At 47.1% G+C, this 21,875-nt stretch overlaps 1 long non-coding RNA gene across 2 annotated transcripts in view; it reads left to right on the top strand.

The window, feature by feature from the left end:
- The first annotated feature begins 20,752 nt into the window (after nt 1-20,752).
- LOC311437830 overlaps nt 20,753-21,875 on the top strand; it is an 81,406-nt gene continuing 80,283 nt past the window's right edge. For both annotated transcript variants that reach the window (XR_014693746.1, XR_014693747.1), the window contains exon 1: nt 20,753-21,078. This is a non-coding gene — a long non-coding RNA (uncharacterized lncRNA). The remainder of the gene's footprint in view (nt 21,079-21,875) is intronic.

The following is a 21,875-nucleotide window of genomic DNA, read 5'->3' as shown; positions in this document are numbered from 1 at the left end:
TATCTTCTTAACAAAAGCATCACGATGTGGACAGGAAAGACAGCAAAGTAAGTTTAAAAAAAAATAAGATAAATCCCTACAGTTTAGCATAGAGTCAACACTTTAACATGGGGAAGGAAACAAAAGGCCCTTCCTCCTGCCAAAGGATCCTCATTGATGTTACTCTAAAACCCCAAATAATTTACCGACCTGCAATTAGTGGGGGTAGCAAAATGGACAAGTATGAGCTGTGAAGCTGGGCAAAACGTAGCTGGTCCTTGTGCTAGAAATGATTCCTCTGGCCGCTGGCTCCCCTCTCATTGTTGACTGACTCCGTGGGACCGTTTTCTTGGTGGTCAGGGCTGCATTCAGAAACCGCTTATGGTGCAGTGATGAAAAGGCCAATTTTGTGAGTAAACACCCTAATAAGCAGGTCTTGACAGATGGTTTGTTGCTCAAGCCCCGCGTAACCCCACAGCTGGTGTCAGTGTCTCCCGCAGATGTTTCCCAGGAGGACGTCCCCATGGCGTGCTCAGGAGCTCTCAGCTTTCACAGCACGCCCGGCTGCAGCCCCAGGAGGAGCCCTGGCGCTTGCTTGACACATCGCAGGATGTCTTTAGGAACAACACAGATGTCCGGAGATGTTTTTCTCATGGCACTGATAAAATTGAGCTCCTGGTGGAGCCTGATGGTGGTTGAACAGGGTAAGCAAAGGAGCCTGTGCAGGGCAGCTGCTGCTATCTCTTGGTTCATGACCAGGGAGAAATGTCCAGCACCACATGAAGCAGAACAAGAAACATTTCAGACATCTTAAGTAAACTTCAATCCTTTTTGTCTTGGTACCATCTCATCTCAGTCTTTCAAAAATCTGCCCTCTTTCCCCATGTTTTCTTGCAAATCATAGAAAAAAAACTATCTACCCAGTTATTTTTCTCAGTGAATCTTTTATTTTCCCCCTTTTTCCTCTGTCTGTGAGTCTGATGAGCTGGTGTGAGCCCTGGGATCAGACCCAGGGCCCCGTGGTCACTCCTAACATCAGATGTGCACTCCTCCACGGACAAAGTATTTCCATTGGAAGATGATGGAGAAAATTCAGATTTCACCTTGTTCTGCTGCCTTGGGGAGCTCGTGGGACTGTAAGGTGGTTTTAATCATCTGCCCTCCAGATCAGGCAATTCAGATTTGACTGATTTGTACATCCCTGCTGTGTTTCATCCCTGCCTCTGACACCTTCCCTGAGTCGCAAGGGCTGTTGTTGAGGGGGAAAAGGCTACAGCTGCCCTGACAAGGCTGTTGGAAATGGGCTTAAATTGGTGCTTTTGGGTTGAGTAGGCTTGATTCCTTCCAAACTGGAGCAAAACACAACCAGGTAGCAATTCCACAGAAGGAAACCGTGCATCACCTTTCACTGTGGGCTGATCTCTTGGAGCACTGAGCCTCTCAGGTTGGTTTCATGGACTTTCCACTTGTGGATGCTCTCGTGTTTGCCCCTGAGGTAGTCTAACACCTGGGACACCCAAATGGAGAGGTGTGGGAGCACTGAAGTCCCCTCTTGCGAAGCAGCCTGCATTGCAGCAGGCTGCCCTAGGGCCCTGGAAACCTGAACGGTGGAGGAACCAGATGGGTGACCAGGCAGGAAACTCAGCAGGTTTCTGATGTTTGGAGCCCTGTGCAAGTTTCATGGGAACCTGGGCAAAATTGACTCACCTTGTTAAGATTTTGCTGAATTGGTGAATTCCTCTGAAATGCTGTTTTGCCTGAAACCTTCTGAGCAGGTGCAGTATCTCCAGCTATCTTTTGAAGATGAAGACAATGCGTTCCTCTGCACTGTGCTGCATGGGTCTTCTGGGTGTCAGAGAAGTGCTTGCCTTTGCTCCTGAGGCCTCCGCCAGCATTCACACTCCTGAAGTGGTGTTGAGGAAGGAGAACATAGGAACTTGGCAGAGGTGAGCGGAGGATGCTGGCAGGCTATTCTGATCCTTAGAAAATCATTGTGTTCTCCTCATTACCCTACACCTCATCCACCTACTCTGTCTTGTCCTATAGACTATAAATTCTCCATATTAAATTAATTCCCCAAGTTCTCTATTTGTTTTCACAGCCTCTAGCTGAGTTTCCTATGTGCTTCCCTAATATAAACAGTAATAAAGACAGCTCTGTCCTGCTGCAAACCACTTCTGAGGATGTTCCCTCTAATTCTCTTCCTTGTTGAGCGTTGTATCATTAAAAGGCATGAGGTGGTTAATTGGAGGCTTACAGCCTTTGTGACTGATGCAAACCAGTGTGTGTGTGCAGTTGCTTGCTGCAAACGCTCAGGTGAAGGCTTTACAAGAAAAGGACGCAGATGGCCACGAGCAGAAGGCTCCCTGCAAAAGGTCAGAGGAAAAGGTTAGTGACAGGGCTGCCCCGAAGCTGGGAAAAAGAACCTAATACCTGGCCAACTGGTGAAGAGCCTGGCTAGACCGCGGCTTTGTTCCCTAAAGGGGGCTGCTGCCGCGGTAGAGACTCCTACTTCAAAGCTCTGCTAACAAAACACAGCAGAGATCGGTATCGCCCAGCCTGTGGCACTGGGGAAATGGATTGGTTGACAACTCAGAGGCCCTTTCTGGGCAGATGGCTGGGTAGGAGTCACTGGCTGCTTGCAAAATCTCTGAACGAGCCTTTAATCTGCGTGTGATACTGTATGTTTTAGCGAGCATCGAGATGTTTATCTCAGCCGCATTAGTCACCAGAAGAGTCTGCTCTCAACCTTTTCTCTTCCGTACCTTAGCTGCAGGCTTCTTCCTCCAGTTTGGCAGTTTTGGGACAGCTGTGGGCTAAACACTGTAGGATTCTTTTATTTTTTTATTTTTGTTTTTTTGTTTTTAATTTGATGGAGAAGTAATGCTCTGCAGAACAAATTTAACACCATGACTTTGAGTGTGTTGTGCTAGATTTTCAGAGACTTGCCCAGGAAGCCAGTGGTCTGAAAACTCTTATCGTGCTCCTAAACAAATACTCCTGTCTTGAAGCCCATTAGAATAACAACTACAAAGCTGCGATTCTCCCAAACTGATGTTAAGTGCTTTGCAGTGCCAAAGGTAAACATGACCAATCAGTCATCCTCCCAGGGATGTTCTAAAGGCAGTCCATGAACCAAGCTTGGCTTTTGAGGTCATTTTTATCTGCCTTGATTTGTACAAGCTGACCAAATTGGGGTCTTGCTTTGCATGTGCAGGCTGAAGACTGCAAGGTTGGGTCTGGCAGGGTGTATTAATTAGGTGGAGGCAGTGTAAATATATCTGTTTTGGTGGGCTCTGCAAAGTGATGAAGCCTGACTGTGCAGGCTCTGGCCATCTCTGCTCTCCTACAAAGCCAATATTCTGCTGGTTTAGCCAAAAACCAGCTCAATGCTGCTTTTACTTATGTTCTTTTGTACCTATGTTGTGTTGCTAGTCTTGACTGTGACAAATAAAAGCTTACTTTGGTGAGGAAACCAAACTCCCAGCAATGCCTGGAGAATACAGACAATTTAATAGTCTGAAGTTTTGCTAATCCAGACAGTAACATGAGCTCGGGGTGTTCAGCTGAGGTCCCACTATAACTTTGCACATCATCCAGCGAGATTTAGAGCCTACCAGGTCATGGGCTGTGCACGCAATTAAAAAGCCCTTTTCCCCGAGGAGTTCACAACACAGAGACAACATATTATCCTTCCAATTAGTTTATTGCAGCAGACTGAGGCACAGAAGTCAGATTATCCGGGGGCATGCTAAGACCATTCATGTGCAGTTGAACTTGGAAAAGCCATTTTTCACAACATCTGGATTCAATCAATTTGTCGTCGATTCGGAGTGCCAGACCCATTTTATGGGGCCATTAAAGTACACAACACTTGTGCAGGGCTGTGGCTGTAATCCAGACATGGGTATCCACAGTAAGAGTCCTGCTACCTCTCACTAGAGAACGGGAACCTGGTGGTCCTAGTCTGCTGCATGCAGCTCCTCTTCCCATCTGAGAAAGCCTCAGATTGTCACCTCCAGCTATGCCCTGGGCAGCTTGGCCATACATGTGATACCTGGACAGACCTTAAGAGGGAGGAGAAATGCAGCCAGGCATTATGGAAACCTTTGCAAAGCCTCTCACCTACGTGAAACATCCTTCTCCCCCTGTCTACCTCTGCATTTTGCTTTTAGCACTCCAACCTCCGTCTTGTGCAAGCAGCCTGCTGCGGCTGCGGTTCTGCCAAGATGGGAACACGCTGAGAGGAGCCTGGTTCATTCAAATGTGTGCAACCACAGCTCATGCTTTTACAGCATATATTCAATGAAGCAGTGCCTTTATCTGCAATACTTAGTCTTTATCTACCATCTTTTCAGTCTAAAGCTTTTTTTGAAACGCAGATTAAGTAATAACAACGTAGGATAATTGAGTGCATTTTTTCACAGTGACATAATGATACTTATCTGTAGCTACTGAAAAGCAAGGATAACACACTATGTGAGCGCTGTATTATCTCGCCTCTGAAACAGACCAAGTTTGGCATTAGGGCTTAAGTAATTGAAATACGGCTCCTTGTACCAAAGCCTGTTTGTTTATAATAAAGCCTAATACATCTTTCTAATGGACATTGCGATGTCAGGAGCACTGACATGACTGCTGACTCTGCAACCTGTGAGGCTGGTGGTGCACTGAGTGTGAAGGTCACACCATGTAAGAGCTACATCAGATGTGTCTCCTGCTAGGTGAGAACAAAGCACACCTTGTTGCGAGAGGAGCTGACCTTGGGGATTGGCGTTTGTAATGGGCAATAGTTTTTTGGACGGCAGGTGAGATGCAGTTCTGAGCATCCTCTGCTTAGCATCACCTTGGCTTTCATCGCTAATTAGTTCTAGCACGGTTGTTAGCAGACCTTACAAACCCACTAGGTGATTTTATTTGCATAGGAGTCCTGGTGGAATAAAGCGATGGGCTGACATGGGGAAGGAAGCTGGATTCCCATTGAATCCTACCAAGTGAGGAGGAAAATGTACATTACAACACACTAAAAAATAACGTACATTACAACCCCAAAATCCTCAAATATGCAGGTCTCTTCCACAGAAGAAAAATCAACGTATCTTCCAGAAAAAAACTGGAGGATCAATGGGAAAGCTGTTAGATTTAAATTGACTTACTGCCCAACGTGGTATTTTTGTCCCTCTTGCATTTGTTCAGGCGGAACATGATGGTGTGTCTCTGGATAATTTTCCACCTGCCTGTTTTGAATATCAGATGGAAGCATTTAGCTAGCGAACTGGAATGGTGCCAGATTTCACAGGAGCCTTTTCTCCTGAGTTCTGCTGTTTTTGTAACTACTTAGATGGAATTATCCAAGCATGCTCCGGGCTGGCACAGGGTAAACGCTGAGCAACACAACATGAGTCGGCTGTTCATATGTCAACACAATTCCATAGTTAATGTCAAGGAACAAGCTACTAGGGCTTATTTAGCTGTAATTCTTGGGTTTACAAAAGGACAAAAGGGTATTTGATATTGTATGAACCTGCAGAATGACCCTGGCCCATCAGCAAAGTCATTTCAGAAGCTGAAAAAAAAAAAAAGTTTACTCCATTTTCTTGCTGGATTGAGGTGCAATGTACATGAATGTGCATGAAAACTGTCTTGCTGAACGTGACTGAAAGCTTCTTATTCTCTTAAGCATCTTCTACTAGGGTGGAAGTAGGATAAATCAGCTGGGTAATGTGAAGCTTTGAAGTTAAGGAATCTATTCGGTGTTTAGCTGTTTATTTATACATATTCACATTGGATAATTGGAATAATGGTGTTAGGACTCCAGCTTGACTCACCTATTCCTTCCTTGTGTTGTTTAGTTGGGGCTAATCGTGAGAGAAGAGGTAGTGGTGCCAGCTGCTGTTTCCCTAGTAGAAAATGAACCCGACCATCCCCGTTCTCACATGTGGTCAGTATCTCCAGAGTTCAGGAATTTGTTAGCTTAAAGCTTCTCTCTAAATGGGTAACAACTCTTCTCTGATAAGCTGTGGCTGCCCTGCATGTGAGACCTCAGACACCAAATAAACAGTGCTGGCATCAGATAATTCTGTTTAGAATGCTGAAGCCTCAGAAGTACCCTATCTTTTGAAATGCAATGTTTTTTTCATGGGTTGTTTACATCTTCCTGCAGTGACTTCATGTCATCTCGTAGTTCTTCAGAGTCTATGAAACCTTAAACCACTGATCCTAGAAAGTATTTGCAGAATTGGATTTCTTTTTCTTGGGTTTCTGGGGAATGACTTTTCTATAATTCTTCCTCCTGCTCCTAAAAAGTGCTGATGGGCAAAACAAATCTTGCAGTCATTAGAGATATAGCATTTCTGCAAGAGGCTTCACTTGATGTGCTCCAAGGGAAAACGCTGAGGTTGCTGAGGTAGCATTGGGAAAAGACACAGATGTTCTTGTATTCACAGCCCAAAGCCATAGGTCTGCTGGCCTCAAAGTGTTCTGGAGGTTTCTGCTTGCTTCCTTTAAAATGTAGGGTGAACCCTGCCATTGTAAAGATCACAATATTTTGAAATTTGAGGGAAGACCTGTTACTTGGGCTGGAAACCTCTAACGCTTTGGAAGTTATGAACAAGCAAGACTGAAGCTGGCCATGTGAAATCAATGACTACGTCATGTGTAGAAGAGAAGGCACCAAAAAGCTGAGGGTTTTGAAACTGTTTATCTAAGTTTCTTCCATGGCCCTTCTTATCTCAGCATCACTGCACCTCCCAGATGGTAATACGTTTATCTTCTTGCCAACACCCTTGCAGGGTTCCTATCCCTATTTTACAGTTAGGAGACCCGAGTGCAGGCGCTGAGTGATATGCCCAGTGGCACTTGGGGTTTCTGTGGCAGATCAAGGAATGAAGCTCAACTTTCCCATGCCCCAGGCTAATTCCTTAACCCTGTGGGATCCTCCTAGAAATGAGCAGAATGGCTTGGCAAAACACAGCAGCATGTGGAAATAATGCTCCAGTGCAATATGGGGGAGCCCATCTTTGACTCCAGAAACATGAGAATTGGCATTGAAGTCTTGGCCTTTTGAAGCAAGCTGATGCTGTGCGGTGGGGAGCTGAAGATGGCTCTGGGATGAGTAGAATACAGCTGCATGGGGCAAGGTTTATTGGTGTGGGTGTAGCACTGTGCTGGCCAGGCTGTGCAGCATTGGGGGACAGCTCTACACAGTGCTGGGTATGTGGATCTTGCTGTCCATGCAGAGCATTTGGGATTTCAGGCTCCTTTATCACCCAAGGCCAGAACTGGATTGCCTTGATGCCAGCAGACCAGTGGATCCTCCAGTTCACCTTTCCGAGGGTACAGTCCTAGGTTTTGCAAAATTTCGCTTCCAAAATGGGTCTGGCAGTTTCAGCCTTTGAGCTGCCAGTTGCTCATGAGTTACCCCAAGCTCTTACTCCTCCCTTCCTACCAACTCCTCCATCTCCCGATCACTGCTCTTTCTATCACTACAGCAGCAGAATACTCTCATCCTAACAAAGTGCTTTAAAATCACAAAGATTTGGGGTGGGGGAATGAATAACAGGAGAGACTGAATATTTACCATGTCCAGGTTACCTAATAACTGCTTGCTTCATTCATTGATAATGTTTAAACTATTCCAAATTGCAGCATCTAATAAACACTACTAAATAGTGCCATGCCCATAACTTGATTGCAGTAATCCATCAGGGACATGTTTCAAAATGTCAACATTTCTCAGCAGTTAGCTGGAAAACTAGTTCTTAGTGTGAGTGCTGGGAAAAGCTGGTGTTTCAGATGCCGCTGGGTGTGGTAGATGCTGATTCTGAAATGGAGTCTGCACCTTCCTTCTTACTCTGTGCTAGTGTCCAGAGCCCCTTTTTAGGAGGCCAGAGTAATAACATACAAACAGGCAGGCAGTCCCAAAGCAGACAGCTCGATTAGAAGGGTGGTGAGGTTGCAGGACAAAGAGAAGGTGAAGGCAAGCACAGAAGGCAGTGATCTCCGTTGGCTGCCTGCCTGCTCCTCGCTGCCATTCACGGTGGTTTCGCTGAACAGGCGAACTGGAGTGCTGTCAGTCGGGAATGCTGTCAGCTCCTCGAAACCTTGGTTTCTGAGGGCTTGCTCTGCCGTGCACACTCAGCAGTCTCTAATAGAAGCAAAAAAAACCCTCTTCCGTTGTCATCGTGAGGTAGGCAACACATCATGAAGTCCTCATCTAAGAAGATCCTAGATGAGTGTCTCATTTGCATGTCTAACAAAGCCTTGGGTAATCACCAAGAGGACGCTGGACTCAGTTAAAAGACTTGGACGATAGCACCGGGTATTTGGAAAGAGGCATCTATGCACAGCGATTCCTTGATCTGCCTCAGATTTGAGTTCGTGCGCTCATCTTGGAAAAGGATGCTGCAGCAGCTTCGCAGCGCATCTGGAAATTCCAGATTTTTGTGGAAGGCATGGAAGGAGGAGGTTGGAGGTCGGGGCACCCAACGGCTCGGTTTATTTAAGCACTCTTCTGCTGCAAAAATAGTATGGAAAAAGAGTAGAAGGCCTTCCCTGGGCAGCCAGCAGAAGGGAGGAATAAGCAGGGCTGTCCGCAAGGCAGAGCTCACGGGGGAGATCCTGAGCCCAGATCTGGCTTGTTACAGCACTTCAGCTATGACATTACACAAAGTCCTTTGAAGATTTCCTCTTGGCACAGCCTGCCACTTCATCACGGAGGTAAAGCAGGGAACGATCTAAATCTTGTCAGGAGCTGTAAAGCAGTCAGAACGGCTGGCTGCAACACTAGCCCCTTCCCAGAAGAAGGAAGCACGGTGGCTGTAGGCATGGAAGAGTGGGAGGTGTGACTAGTGCACCAGAGGACTGTAGCAGGCTGGTTCTGGCCCTGAGATGTGAATTAAAATAAGTGAAGGTGAGTCAAGGTCTGGAGAAAGGGGAGAGGAGTATAGTGAAGTTGTTATAGAGAAAGACCCCTGTTTCTGAAGTTCCACAAAGCTTGTATCTACTCAAAGCACAATACCCTGTATGTCCTCCTAAGCCCTCCCTTTAACCTCCCTCCTCTCCTCAGCCCCTCTTTTTAATGGCACAAGCTTCAGGAATGGTTTTGCTTTTATCTGCCGCTGTATACTGCTGGTAACTTGTGGCGTCATCCCAAGGTGACTCCCACATCTAGATCTGATCGTGCTCTGACTGTGGAGGTGACAGTGGCATGGCCAGGACACTTTCTGGGCTTAATTTCCTGCCATTTCCTCTCACTGGTGAGTGTCACATCCTCCAGAGTGATCAATGGGCCCCTGTACAGAGGTCCTTAGCTTCACAGAGATGTCTTTCACACCTCGTGCCATCCACTTCCCCACCATATGCTTCTCGTGCTTGCCTTTCCTGATAAAGTGTGTCCCCAGTTTCTCTGTCCACATTTGCTCCGTCGCTGCCTTTAACAAGACTAATTTTAAAGTTCAGGAAAGAAAGCCTCATTGTTGAGCTTTGGGAATTGCTTGTGAGAGAAACCCCATGGGTGGCTGAAATACTCCAGCATTCCTCTTCTAAATTTTGATTTACACGGTGCAGAATGGGTAGCATTCCCTGGAAACAGCACCACTCCTCCCCCAGCACCCCAGCCCTTTTAAAACAAAACTGAAAGACCAAAATGCTTTGGGCAACTCTTCATTTGTAAACATTGCGTCTTGCATTTTGTTTCTGCCATACACTAAAATATTAATGTTTTCTGTACAGACATTTTATGACCTCCCCTTGTGTGTTTTTCAGACACTGTCATGCTGTGCTGGGAGCTCTGCATCTTGCTGCCTGTGCTCAGCCTCTCCTCGCAGACTCAAACAGCTTGCACAAAGCAGAGACGCTGACTGCACTGGTAATCCCCCTCTGCTCAGAAAAACTCCCATTCTTTCATCACCTCACAGGGATATTTCAAAGGGATTGCTCTGACTTGAGCTGTGCCCTCCCAGAACTGGGAATCCTTCATTTTCATCATGGGCTAAGTGACCATTTCTAAGGGGATTGATCTGAAACAGGCACTGAATCCTCTTCCTTCCTGAACCAGCTTTAACAAATAGCAGGGTGCAAACACAAATTGCTTAGCGGTTGCTGAAAGGCAGCTGAACAAAGGGCTTTGAAAAGCTGAGCCTCCACCACGACCGTCGGCTGTGATCTAGCTCCTGGAGGTCCCATTGAGCGGCACTGGGAGCTTAGCAGAGAGCGGGCGCAGGTTCGTCACGAGGTGGTTTGCCTGGGACACACTTCAAAAGCATTCAGGCTGATGATTTATCTTGCTGATTGAACAAGCTGAGCTGCCAGCGCGTGTGCTAGGTGTGGCTGGATGGAGAGAAAGGCAGCTGCACAGCAGCCACAAGCACCTCTCCCTCTTGCCCCATGGAGGAGAGGATTTCATCCTTTTGGAGACAGCCCATGCCTCCTCGCTGCCTAAAGCATGTACCTTGGAGGGAAAATGCCATAGCTGTAGCAGTTTGGGACTTTCATAGTTATTGCCATGCACTCATGTAACATTATGCTCTTTTTGTAATCAAACCTTGGAACCTTGGGCTGCTTTTTGCCACCATTCCCTGAGAATAATCATAGGTCGGTGTTCAAATTGCATGAACTCGGTTCTGGGCTGGTGCCCCATCCTGAGCGACTGCTGATTCTGTGGATTTGCTGCACACACACCACAGGGGCCTAATAGACGGCTCTTTGTGGCAGGCTGGCAGCGCTCGGTTTTGCCAAGTGCTCTGTTTTTAACATTTAACAACGGTGGTGGGTTTATTTTATTTATTTTTTATTTATTTTTAAGAGGAATGACTGAATTAGCTCATAACCTGTAATCGGTATTAATTCTTTTGACTGCTCTTGGTTGAGTTATAGATGATCATTGTTGTCTGACCCTAGCTAAGGCCATTTCTAGAAACTGCTTTGTGTGACTTTGTGTATATAGCAGAAAGGAATGCAGCTTTCCCCTAATTATATACTGGTAATGCAGGAGGAGACATTTCTAGTTCTGCTTCTGAAACTATTTCCTTTGAGTGCTGATTAGCCAGTGATAGCAGTAACCTCTGAGACCGTTTTGAAAAGGAGAGACAAGGCAGGAACAAATACAGTTTCATCACTTGAAACCTTGCATAGATTGTAGCAGCAATTGAGCCATCAGTAAGTCACTGGGGATAATATAGTTAAACTGCTCTGTATTTTAATAAGATTAAATCGATTCAGTTCTTTGCCTGTCTTCTCAAAGCCAGTGCTCTATGGTGGTCAGTAGCTCAGCCATCTCTACACTGGGAAACAAAGAACTGAAGTTTCACGTGTTTAAGCTGAAGAACTGAAGAAGATGTGAAGAATGGTATCTTTACATGCAGGTTGCTGCATTAAATGTACAGAAAAATTATCCCAGTATAAGCAAGTCACATTTCCTAATCAGCTATGCCTATCTGATTTGCCTTTGTTCTCAGCTCTTTAATTTTATTTAGATCTCCTGACAGGCGTGTGAAGGCATTTCTTACTGTATGTGCTGCAAGTACAATGAATTTCTTACAGAAGTGAGTTCAATTGTCAATACCATTTATTACAGTATTAGTTAAGGCACTGTGAATAAATCAAAGGATTAAAGTTATCTCTTGGGTAGAATAGAGGAACAGAACATGATATTGCTCATGTATCACTGATGCTCAATATTTTTTCAACCTTTCATTTGTAAAAATGTAAGGGGTTCCCTAAAGTGGGTTCTTTTCTCTGAGTTTGAGCTGGTAACACAGCTTTTTCCATTTAATTGTTAAAAACTGTGTTTACGTCACCATTATTTTTATAGGTAGGTATTGCTATATTTAAATATATTTGGGCTGCTGTGTCAATGCATTTAACGCTTCTTGAGCTGAATATTTAATTCATGAATTGTTCTATCCAAAACAGACAAAAGTGAAAGAAAACACATCAGTTCATTGCTGTTCCTGAGCTGGGCTATAGACACGACGATAATCCTGCATTAGCTCTGGGTGAAGGGCATTCATGTGGACATTTACTGAACCTCAGCTGACCTGTGGCAACTGCTGCTCGTTGAAGAGCAGCTCATTAAAGAGCAGCAGCATCACGGCGTGTGCAGACCTACAGTGGTGAATACAGGATTAGATGCTAACCCTCTGGTTTAGCTGATCAGAGAGGTTAAGAGATGACTTGGCTGTGGTCGTGGAGCACCTGCGTATGGGAGATGTTTCTAATAGGAGTCAATGTTTCATTCTAGCAGAATAAGTTACAATGGAAATGAGAGTCAGCTTAATTAGAGCTGGAGGACTGTTGGAAGGCAGCTAACCTTGCCAACAGTGTTCCAAGGACAAGTTGGGTTTTCCATCATCCAAGTCTTTGTGTTGAGTCTGCATATCTCCCGGAGGATGGGTCATAGCTCAGTCAGGAGTTATGGGCTCGAGGCAGGAATTGGGTTATTTGCTATGCAGAAGGTCAGGACAAAAGTCGTTAAGGCCTCTCTGGATCCTAAAGTCTATGAATTCCAGCAAGAATTATTACAAGGTCACCATGGCCGGCCTTGAACTTGGGGCAAACATTAATTGCCAAATAACACATGTCAAAGATGCCTTATAAATGAAAAAAGGAGACAGTAATGTTGCCCTATGGGTCATTTATCCTGTGGCATATGATGCCAAAATCTGATTCATTAGTTTATATCAAGTTAGAGCATGGCTTTGAGGTTCAGCCGTGGTGGGACTCAGAAGATCCTAGTTCTGTCACAGGCTTTCTGTTTGATCTGAGCTAAGCTTTCACCTTTGCTCCGTGTGGGTATTTATTTTTCCAGTATCCAACATGAAGTACCCAGGTGTCTTGCAACAGATACCAACCATCTACAGACCACACCTGAAAGCATTTGCAACCTTTGCATCCCCAGAGATCCTGCAAGGTAGTAGAAGTTCACAGAAATTTATTTTCAAAGCTTCTGATTCTGAGCAACAGAGAAGCCGGGCAGTTTTTGTGGAATCTGGATTTCATTTGCATAATCCCCCCAGTAGAATTCAGTGATATTTCAGTCCCTACAAGAGCGACATGAATGGCACACAAAATGTGCTTATTTCTTTGGACTGCCATTTAAAAATAACTTGTCATTAGGAGTGTGTCCAAAAAACACAGGATTTAAAAATAACTCTGCTAATGAGAGCAGATTGGCAGTAGCAGTGCTATAGGTTGGAGCCTATGCATGTGTCTGTGCCTGCCCTCCCCGACCATCAGCCCTGGCTTTTCTGCAGCTGAAGAAGAGACGTAGTGCTGCCCATCCTGCCTTGTTTTCTCCTTGGCTTGGAAACCCAAAGGTCTCTGGGGATATCTTTGAAGGATGCCTCTGTACAAAGCCCTGAAAACCCAGCACCCCAGAAAAGTCCCCCAAGCAAGAGCTCTGCACACTGGAAACTCATAGGGAAGGCTCTTTTATTTCAAAAGGGTCCCACTGTGTGTGGAAATATGAAAAATGCCCTTAAAAAATCAGCCCTTCAGGTTACAGTATAGATGGAGTGAGGCTGAAAATGAATTTCAGCTTTCAAGCGACTTTATGCTGTCTCCTTGATTGACTTGCCAGTTTTAATACTGTAAATTGAGGGATTGCGTGTAATGCATTCATGCCGTTCTTGTCTGGAATGAAGCAAGAACATAATTTATGGGGATATTCTCATCTCAGCCTTTGAGGAATTAGCTTCAATTAACTCTGTTGGGAATTGCATGTGTCGGGTGTCAGAAAGCCATCAAGTTTTCTTTAGAAATGCCTGCTGCTGCGCACATTTCATTCTTCGGCTGTCTGAAGGGTTTTAGCAGTGGATAAGGATTCAAAGCTGGGGAAACACAGATCTGGGTGACCAAGTTTCACAGGGTTAATACCGCACACAGATGATGGACAGGACCGTAGCTGAGTGCATTGCAGTCCATTATAATTTATAGCCACCCAGCTTGGTCGGGAGAGGGTTTGGGGAGGGTTGAGCGGCTTGTGAACCCAGAGCTCAGAAAAAGCAAACACACCAGAGGGCACGGGCTGTAAAATAAGATCTCTCCAGATAAATCTTTCTGACGTCCATGAGAATTAGAAAGGACGTCGACTTGAGGCTGAGAGTGGCCAGTGATTGCGGCTCTGACATCCTTCAGCTGCAGTCTGCGTCCCAGGTTTGAGGGCGGCCCTAAGGAAAGCGGGGTGGTGAGGGTGAGGAATTGGGGTCCCAGTGTGGTGCAGTGGTGGGGTGCAGCAGCAGAGTCCCCTGTGGCACGTCGGGGAGGATTTCCCTTCATCAGGGGCTGTGGAATCAGATGAGAGCAGCTCGATGGGAGCAGCTTGCTGTCGTGCTGGACCCAGAGCCACAGCATGATGCCGCCTGCCAGCCCCGCTGAGATGGAAGGGGTGCGTGGCCTGCCAGACTTCATTAGGCTGCCGTATCAAAATACAGCACGGGAGAGCTGTGAGCTTCAGACAGCCCGAGCGATGCTCCCTGTGTCTTGGCTTGCCAGCGATGGCTCTGTAATTACTCTATCAAGCATCGTCTTGAATCTGAGAAGAGTGGAGGGTGCTTATTTTCACTCTTAGTGCACATTCTTCAGCTCTCTCTTAATTTCTGATCTAGTGGGGACAAAATCAGGCAAAGATGTCTGATGCTCCTTGAAAGCCAAAAATCCCCCCCTGCCCCCTTGATTAGCACTTCATTATCAGCTGCCACCCGCCAGGGCAGGCACCGAAGTCATTTTGCTGGTGAACTGTTTCTCAGCAATGCCCTTGCACCTAAACAGCCAATTCTCTATCCACAGCTTATCCCAAAGATTAAAAACCCAACCGAGCTCGATCTGAGCAAATCCAAACCAGTAATCCTAATCAGTTCTGTCGCTAAAAGTGCGTTAATATGGCACAAGAGCGAGTGTGGCTTTCTTCCAGCAGATACAACACTCACAGCTCGTTTGGGCGGGGAGTTTTTCTGCTGCTGTGTATTGACACAAAGGAGCACTTAGCTTGATAATGCCTCCTGGCTGCTGCCGCGATGCGAATATTAAGAACAAATTAAGGTGTAAGATTAAACTCTGGAAGTTGTTACCTGTTCACAGTGAGGCAGCAGTTGCTTCTTCAGCTTTTTTTTTTTTTTTTTTTTTTTCACACCAAAACATTGGCTGTCAGCACCTGGGAGTTTAAAAATAAAATTCAGCTCCTACTTTATTTGGGAAACAATTGGAATCTGAAGTCTCCTGTAATATTTCTGCTATGGAATTTCTAATCTGCAATTAAATCTGTCATGGGATGCAGCATGACTGACTGAAAGCCCCACGAACGCTGCCTTGTCGGGGTGGCTTGCTCATGGAGCCAGTTCAAAGTGACACGGACACGGCAGCTTGCATAAATTGAAAGCCAGCTCAAAGTTTGTCACGGCCACAAAAATCCCGAGGCTGGCGAGGCCAAGGCTGGTGTCAGGGTGGGGTGGGGATTGCTGTGCACCGGGGCTGTGCAGCCCAGGCTCTGGGTGGCCCCAGTGTCTTGCCATGCAGACTCCCGCCGACATGGAAGATAGGAAAGGTGGCAGCAATTGCCCAAATTCTCCAAAGGGCAAGCCGTGTCGGGTCCGAGTGAGCAGTGAGCAAAGTCTGTTTGCCGACACGTACCCTTGACATCAGTATTGACAGCGGTAATTGCAGGAGGACGTGTGGTTGGGATGAAAGAGGTGTCTCCCGGGTGACAGACGGTGCTAGTGGCAGAGCTGGCCCAACGCGCTGCCTTCCTAAGTGATCTCAGTGCTAAATGCGGCGTAGCCAAACCTGCAGTCGCTATGGAACTGGGAGGAACCGAGAGAAATGAGCAACAGAAGAAAGCAAGGCTTGCTATGGAAATGCTTAAGCTGAGTAAACACAGCTAAAAATAACCGTCTCCTTAATGAGATGGGGAAGCTGGAAAAAGCGTGGAGAAATTCTCGCGAACAGTCGTAGGAAGGATGAGTTCAAGGAGATGGCAGCACAACCGCTGGGTGGAGGGCAGGGTTGCACGTGCAAGGTGCCCAGGGCTGGGGAGAACAGAGGCTGTGAGTCCCCAGCTTGTCCGATCCCACCCAGCAGGACCCTGTCCCCTCCTCAGCACCTGCCTGCAGGGCGCTGGTGATGAGTGGCAGGAATTCAGGGAATAGCACCGGCGGCGTGCTGGGGCTGCAGAGGCTGATTTATGTGGCGATGCTGACAGCGAGCTATGTGCATGGCTTAGCTAAGCACCCCTCTCGACATGGGATGAGGGTAGGAGAGATTAGGTAAGAGCACGCGGTCCTCTGAAAGCCTGAAGTGCTGGTGAGGAAGGAGGGGTATTTTAGGTGGTGAGCGAGAGTGAAGAACACAATAGGGTGGCAAGTGAAAATTGTAATGAGGACATCTATTAGAGCATTAAACAGCTTTCCCAAGGCAGTGACTGAAGTCCCATAGTGAAATCTGGGCATTGCAGTGCAAGCATAGCATCCCATGATGAGAATTGTCCCATGATGAGGATTGAGACTAATTAAGTAGTTTCCTCCTCTCTGCTTTGAATGTGTCCTGCCCTGTCCTGTCCTGCCCGGTGGTGCCAGAGCATCGCTTGTTCTTAGCAGCCCCCTGATAAAGCTGAGTGAAACATCTTCCTTCCAAAAACACAGAGGTGACTCGGGAAGAGATTGCCCCTAGGTGAGCACCACAGTTAATATTTCAGTTCCAAGGGAGTTTCCAGGCTGGAGCATTTGTGAATTTAGCTTCCCCAGTGGCACAGTACCCACATGAAATAAATTTTCTTCACAAACTCTATTTGGAAACTTGAGCTTTTTACTCTTTAATGGGCTAGAGCTGCTGCAAATGCAGCCATCCCCACAGTAGCTCTGCGTTTCTCCTGATTCACCCAGAGATACAGATTTGCTGAGGCTACTGGAAACGAGCAGCTTGATTGGGAAATGCAGGAAATGTATTAACATGTGGCCAGGCAGCAGCTTAGCAAATCTTGCCAAAAATCTCTCTGGCTGCCTGCGCTTTCCCTCTGCATTTACTGTCCTTTCATCTTCATTAACCTTTTATAGCTCTGTCTGATTGCTGCAGATTTCCCACCATTTCCTACCAAAATGTCACTCTAACAGCTTTGTTATGGGCAGCCAATATCGATGTTGGACATCAGAGGGCTGTTAACATCTAAGAGAGTGATTGAGATGGGATGGAGCTGTTTGTGAGCGATGCCAACGATGACTGTGGGACCGCCACCAAAGCTGCAAGGAATGCATGTAAGAGGGGAGCAGGAGTGCAATCGCCCTACAACAGGCACCTCAGTGGCTCTCCCAGATGACTGATAATGTTGTGAGAAATTCAGCAGCTTCTGCAGCTCATTTATCCATTGAATAAATCACCAGCTTTGCTCTTTTGCAACCAATTTTTGGGGCCAAGTTTAAAATGACAGCAACAACAACAAAAAAAACTCCAAAAATGTTCCTTTTTAAGAGTTTGCAAAAGATGCTTGTCAGCTGCTGCAGTCTTTGCGAGTCTGGGTGTGGCTTTTTTTGGGTATAACTCAGAGATTTCCATTGTCTAGCAGCTAGCTGGGGCATTAAATTGTCATGGATCACATCTTTTTCATCACACATGCACAAACCTGGAAGATTAATTACACTCCCTTTTGTAAAACGCAGCATCCCAAGTGATTAGGGAAGGAATGAATCAAGAATATGAATTCAAGTACCTAAAAGCAACGCAGCCATAGCTCGGCTTGAAAGAAAACAGCTGCCAAGGAAAATAGTAAGGCAAAAATGTGGAGCAGTGTCTCTGAGGCTGGGGGAGGGAAAAGGGCTCGGGATGCTCCCAGAAGTGTTTGGACTGACCTGGGGCCCTGACACCTTGAGATGGGATTGCATCAGCTCTCTTACATGGAGCCGGGCAAAACTCATGCAGGGTTTGTTGTAAGGGACAAGCAGGCTAAACTGGAGGTTTTCCAGTGGGCAGCGTTTTCCTTCCAGTTAGGACACAAGAATTTTTCACGTATTGGTAAATTCAGCTTCACTCTCAAGGCTCAATGAGTTGTTGCTGGTGTTAAAGGGAAAAGCGGGCATCAGTGCAGCACACCCAGGAATCCAGGCAGCGTATTTTGTCTTCTGCCATCCCCACTGCATGGCTTCTTGCTTACTTTTGCTCTTCCCTTGCATTTTAGGTGCTCTGTGGAGGAGAGGTGTTGGTACAAACGTCTGGTGGGGCAGGTCTGTGCTGCGGGGCGGATGCATGCTCCTGTCCGCAGCTGCCGTGGTCACCTCCAGCAGAGGAGCTGCAGCTACGTGGGTGGAAAATGTGCTTTGCTTGGTGGAGGTGAGTCACGCCACAAGGTGCTGCCCTGTGCAGAGGCCACGCTCTCTGTCGGAGGTGGGTGTGTTGCATGGGGATGGCAACAAATGCCATATTCAGGTTGTGTTTTCAGGCTGATGCAGTGCAGGATTTTGGTCCAGTATATTCTTCATCTGTTTTTATAATCTCTCCGTCTGACCCCTCCTTTGCTTCCTCCAACATTGTCCCCACTGTTTTATTTTTTATTTCCTTTTTTTCCCCAGACTGCCACTGCCTGCCTAGAAAAGAGATGCAAACGTAACAGAGCCGGAGTGGGAGACGTAACCATCTCCAGATGTGTGCCGTGAGTGGGCTGGGAATGAGCTGTTCCCTGGGCTTCGACAGCAGTGAGGGACATGCAAGTCCAGGAAAAGCTTTGAAGGGTGAAAAGGAGAGAGTCAAGGGAAGCAGTTGCCCAGGAAGACCAGAATTTCAGCCAGTGGGTATTTTTAGCACAGACCCGGGCAATAAGCTGTAACTTGACCCTGCGCTGGGGGATGAACGGGGAGACCACTCAAGGTGCTGCACAGCACCATTTGCTGTGTTTTAGTTAATTACTTGTACTTATGTAAGATTTAAAGGCTCTTCTTTTTTTTTTTTTTTTGGCTCGTGGGTGTCTGTTTCTGTGCGTACACTTACACACGGAGCAAGGGGCAGGGAGTTCACAGTGTGACCAGACATATATCAGGGTGCTTATCTGTCAGTATATGCAGATAAGGGAGTTATAAAGTACCCATTTTAGAGAAGGGAATGGTTTGAAACATGTTTCCTTGAGAAGCTGCGAGGGGGAAGAAGGACTGCACAAAGTCCCACGCTCCCTCTGCTCCCCTCTCCCCTCCTCATTCTCCCAGGGCTTTTCTCACCATGGCTCCAGGACCAGCAGGACCCCTCTGAGGGCTGATTGAACTCCTAAGGATGCGAGAATGCCAGCCAGAAAGAGCTGCTGCTGCTTGGGGAAGGGGATAGTGAGCATCAGGACCAGAGTAGGGAGGAGCTGGGTGGCCAGCTCAGCTGGAGGGTGCTGGGGAGCTCTTGCGAAGCACCTCAGGATGGAAATCACAGCCTACAGTCGTAACATAGCAGCCTTCTTAAATAGAGAGAACAAAAAAAAGAAAAGGGAAGAAAGGGATCTTTTTTCTTCCTCCTGGGAGGAGCTCTTATCTGATTCCTGAAGATTGTTTTAGTGTCTGTGCTATTTTTGTAGCTGGAAGTGCACTCTGTGAAAGAGCAAGCAGCGCTGAGAACCTCTGAGAAATTCATTATGAGAGGAAGAGGCCAAAAGTTGAGCTGGGACACGGGAAGCTAACAACCACGTGCTTTGCAGCCTCCAAATTTGATCTCCCTCTCTGATGCCCTACCAGCCGTATGGCTCTGAGACAGCTGGGCTGAAGCAAACAGCCTTGAGGCCACCCGGAGGTCTGCTGGGCAGGATAAAGTTACTTGAGCATCCTCACCCTGCCGCTAACATGTCATATTTGCAGCCCACTATTGATTTCTGGGACTCAGGATCTCTGTGGCCACCAACCAGCGGACCAGAATGAACTCCAGCCCTTTGGGAATTGACAGAGCTGAGATGCAGAGTGCAATCTTTCATCACTTTGCTGCTCCTGCTCTCCAGGTCATCCATCCGTGTGCAGCCAGGGGACAATAGCTCAGAAAATGGATCCCTCTTTGCTGTTTTTCCTGGGGGGTGCAGTGATAAGGGTGGGATGCTGGCCTGTTTCACTGTCACTGTTGCTCACTCAGAGAAACAGAATAGAGCTGCCAATTTTTAAATTTAAATTATTATTATTATTTTTTTTTCACAGTGCTGAGAATCATGTGTTTGAAAATCTTGCAGAAGTTTTTTTATTTTTTTTATTTTTTATTTTAAATGCACAATCCAAAGCAACAATCTCTTGATGTATGGCTGCTGACAGGTGCCCATCTGCTCCCCTGGAAGCCCATCTTTCATGCCTCATCTCCTCCAGCATGTGAGATGGGGCGAAGCAGCCGGAGGGGATGCTGCATGCAGGACTGCATCGCTCCGCAGACGGCTGTCGTGCAATATATTCTACTCAGCCTTCCGGTGTCGGAAACATTGCTGGCTGTGCATGCAGGGCAGGGGGAGAAGAGAAATGCTGCTGCTGCAAAGACAAGCACGTGTTTGTTGTGTTCCTGGATGCTGTGCAACATTTGTTTTGGGGGGGAACGGGAGAGCTGCCTGCTGGTAGCAGGGAAGAGGTTAAATTTTGATAGCATCTTGGTTAAGCCAGGAAAACTTTGACCTCTGCCTCTTCTTTACTTCTAACCGAATTCGGGAGATTGTGACAAAGCCTGCGTGGGCGTATTCCCAGTGCTCGGTTTCCAAAAGATGGAAATACCATCTTCCTCCCCTCCGGAGATTTCAGCAGCAGGAGCTGGAGCTGGAGAGCTGCTGCCGAGACCCCCCAGCACCCACATCTTCGCTCGCTGCTCGTGGCCAGGAGCAGAACAGCCAGGGCAGGAGCTATGTTCTGCTGCATCCTGCTGTGCCGAGGAGGGTGATTTATGGTGTTTTGGGGGTCATGGGGGAGCCAAAGGGTGCACACGCGCCTTCCCTCCCTCTTCGTGTACATATAAATATGTTCTAGTGCCTGCTACTGCCGGCTTCTGAATGCGTGGCAACATGTTTCGCCCTGGGTTCATCCCACCCTAAATTTGCCTGAGATGCCTGAGTGTGGAGCACAGACATCCTCGGGCTCCCTCTGTTGTCGATGGAGCGAAGCACCTGCAGAAGGTGACCCAGCTCAGGTGAGCGATTCCCTTAATTGCCTTCTGGCTAATTCTGCACCAGCCGGGTGCCCGCAGGCAGGATGATGGTACCGGGGAGAGCAGCAGACAGGGATTTCGTTGCACCCCACGTCTGTCTGCCCTCGTGTTTCCTTGTGGTTTTGGGCTCAGAGGGTCCACAGTGCCCATGGGGTCCAGCTCACCACTTGCCAACTCCTCCAGCCCTCTGCGGCCAGCCAAAGTCCTAAAATCAGCCACCCTGCACTCCACGTGCACCCACACCCTGTGAAGCCCCCTCGTCCTTTGCTCCATGGTGAAGGAGATCTGGCAAGAGGGCAGGGAGATGCCTTTGCCCATCTCACCTCGAGCTGGCATCTCGGGAGCGAGGAGGAACGAAACAAGGAGGAGAGATGAGAGATAGGGCACGGCACACCTTGAGATGAAAGACGTGTGGTTGGTGTTTGAAGAGCTGTGACGTTCCTCGGAGAGGAGGATTTATTTCTTCATTAACTTGGTGCCTGAACAAGTTTATCTTGAAGCACTGAACAAGTGTCATTCATGTTTACTTTGAGCAAACAAGGCTCTTTGATAGTGCCTACCCTCTTTTGACCTTTATTTTAATTTTGAATGCTACTAATTAACACCGATCGTTCGTTCAACCACGAAACTGGTTGTTCCTGCTGAATGCAAAGCAAATGCTTTGTGGTCAGGAGAAAAATGGGGGCAGGTTTCTGTAGGAAAACTCCAAGGTTGCGGGATACCCTATACAAACAGGGGACTGTTGTGCCCAAACTGGGGAATTTCCTCTCAAGCCCTGT

The sequence above is a fragment of the Aythya ferina genome (genome assembly GCF_964211825.1).
Source record: "Aythya ferina genome assembly, chromosome: 5".
NCBI lineage: Eukaryota > Metazoa > Chordata > Aves > Anseriformes > Anatidae > Aythya > Aythya ferina.
The sequence above is the reverse complement of the archived record's forward strand: the minus strand, read 5'-3'. Positions and strand labels throughout refer to the sequence as shown.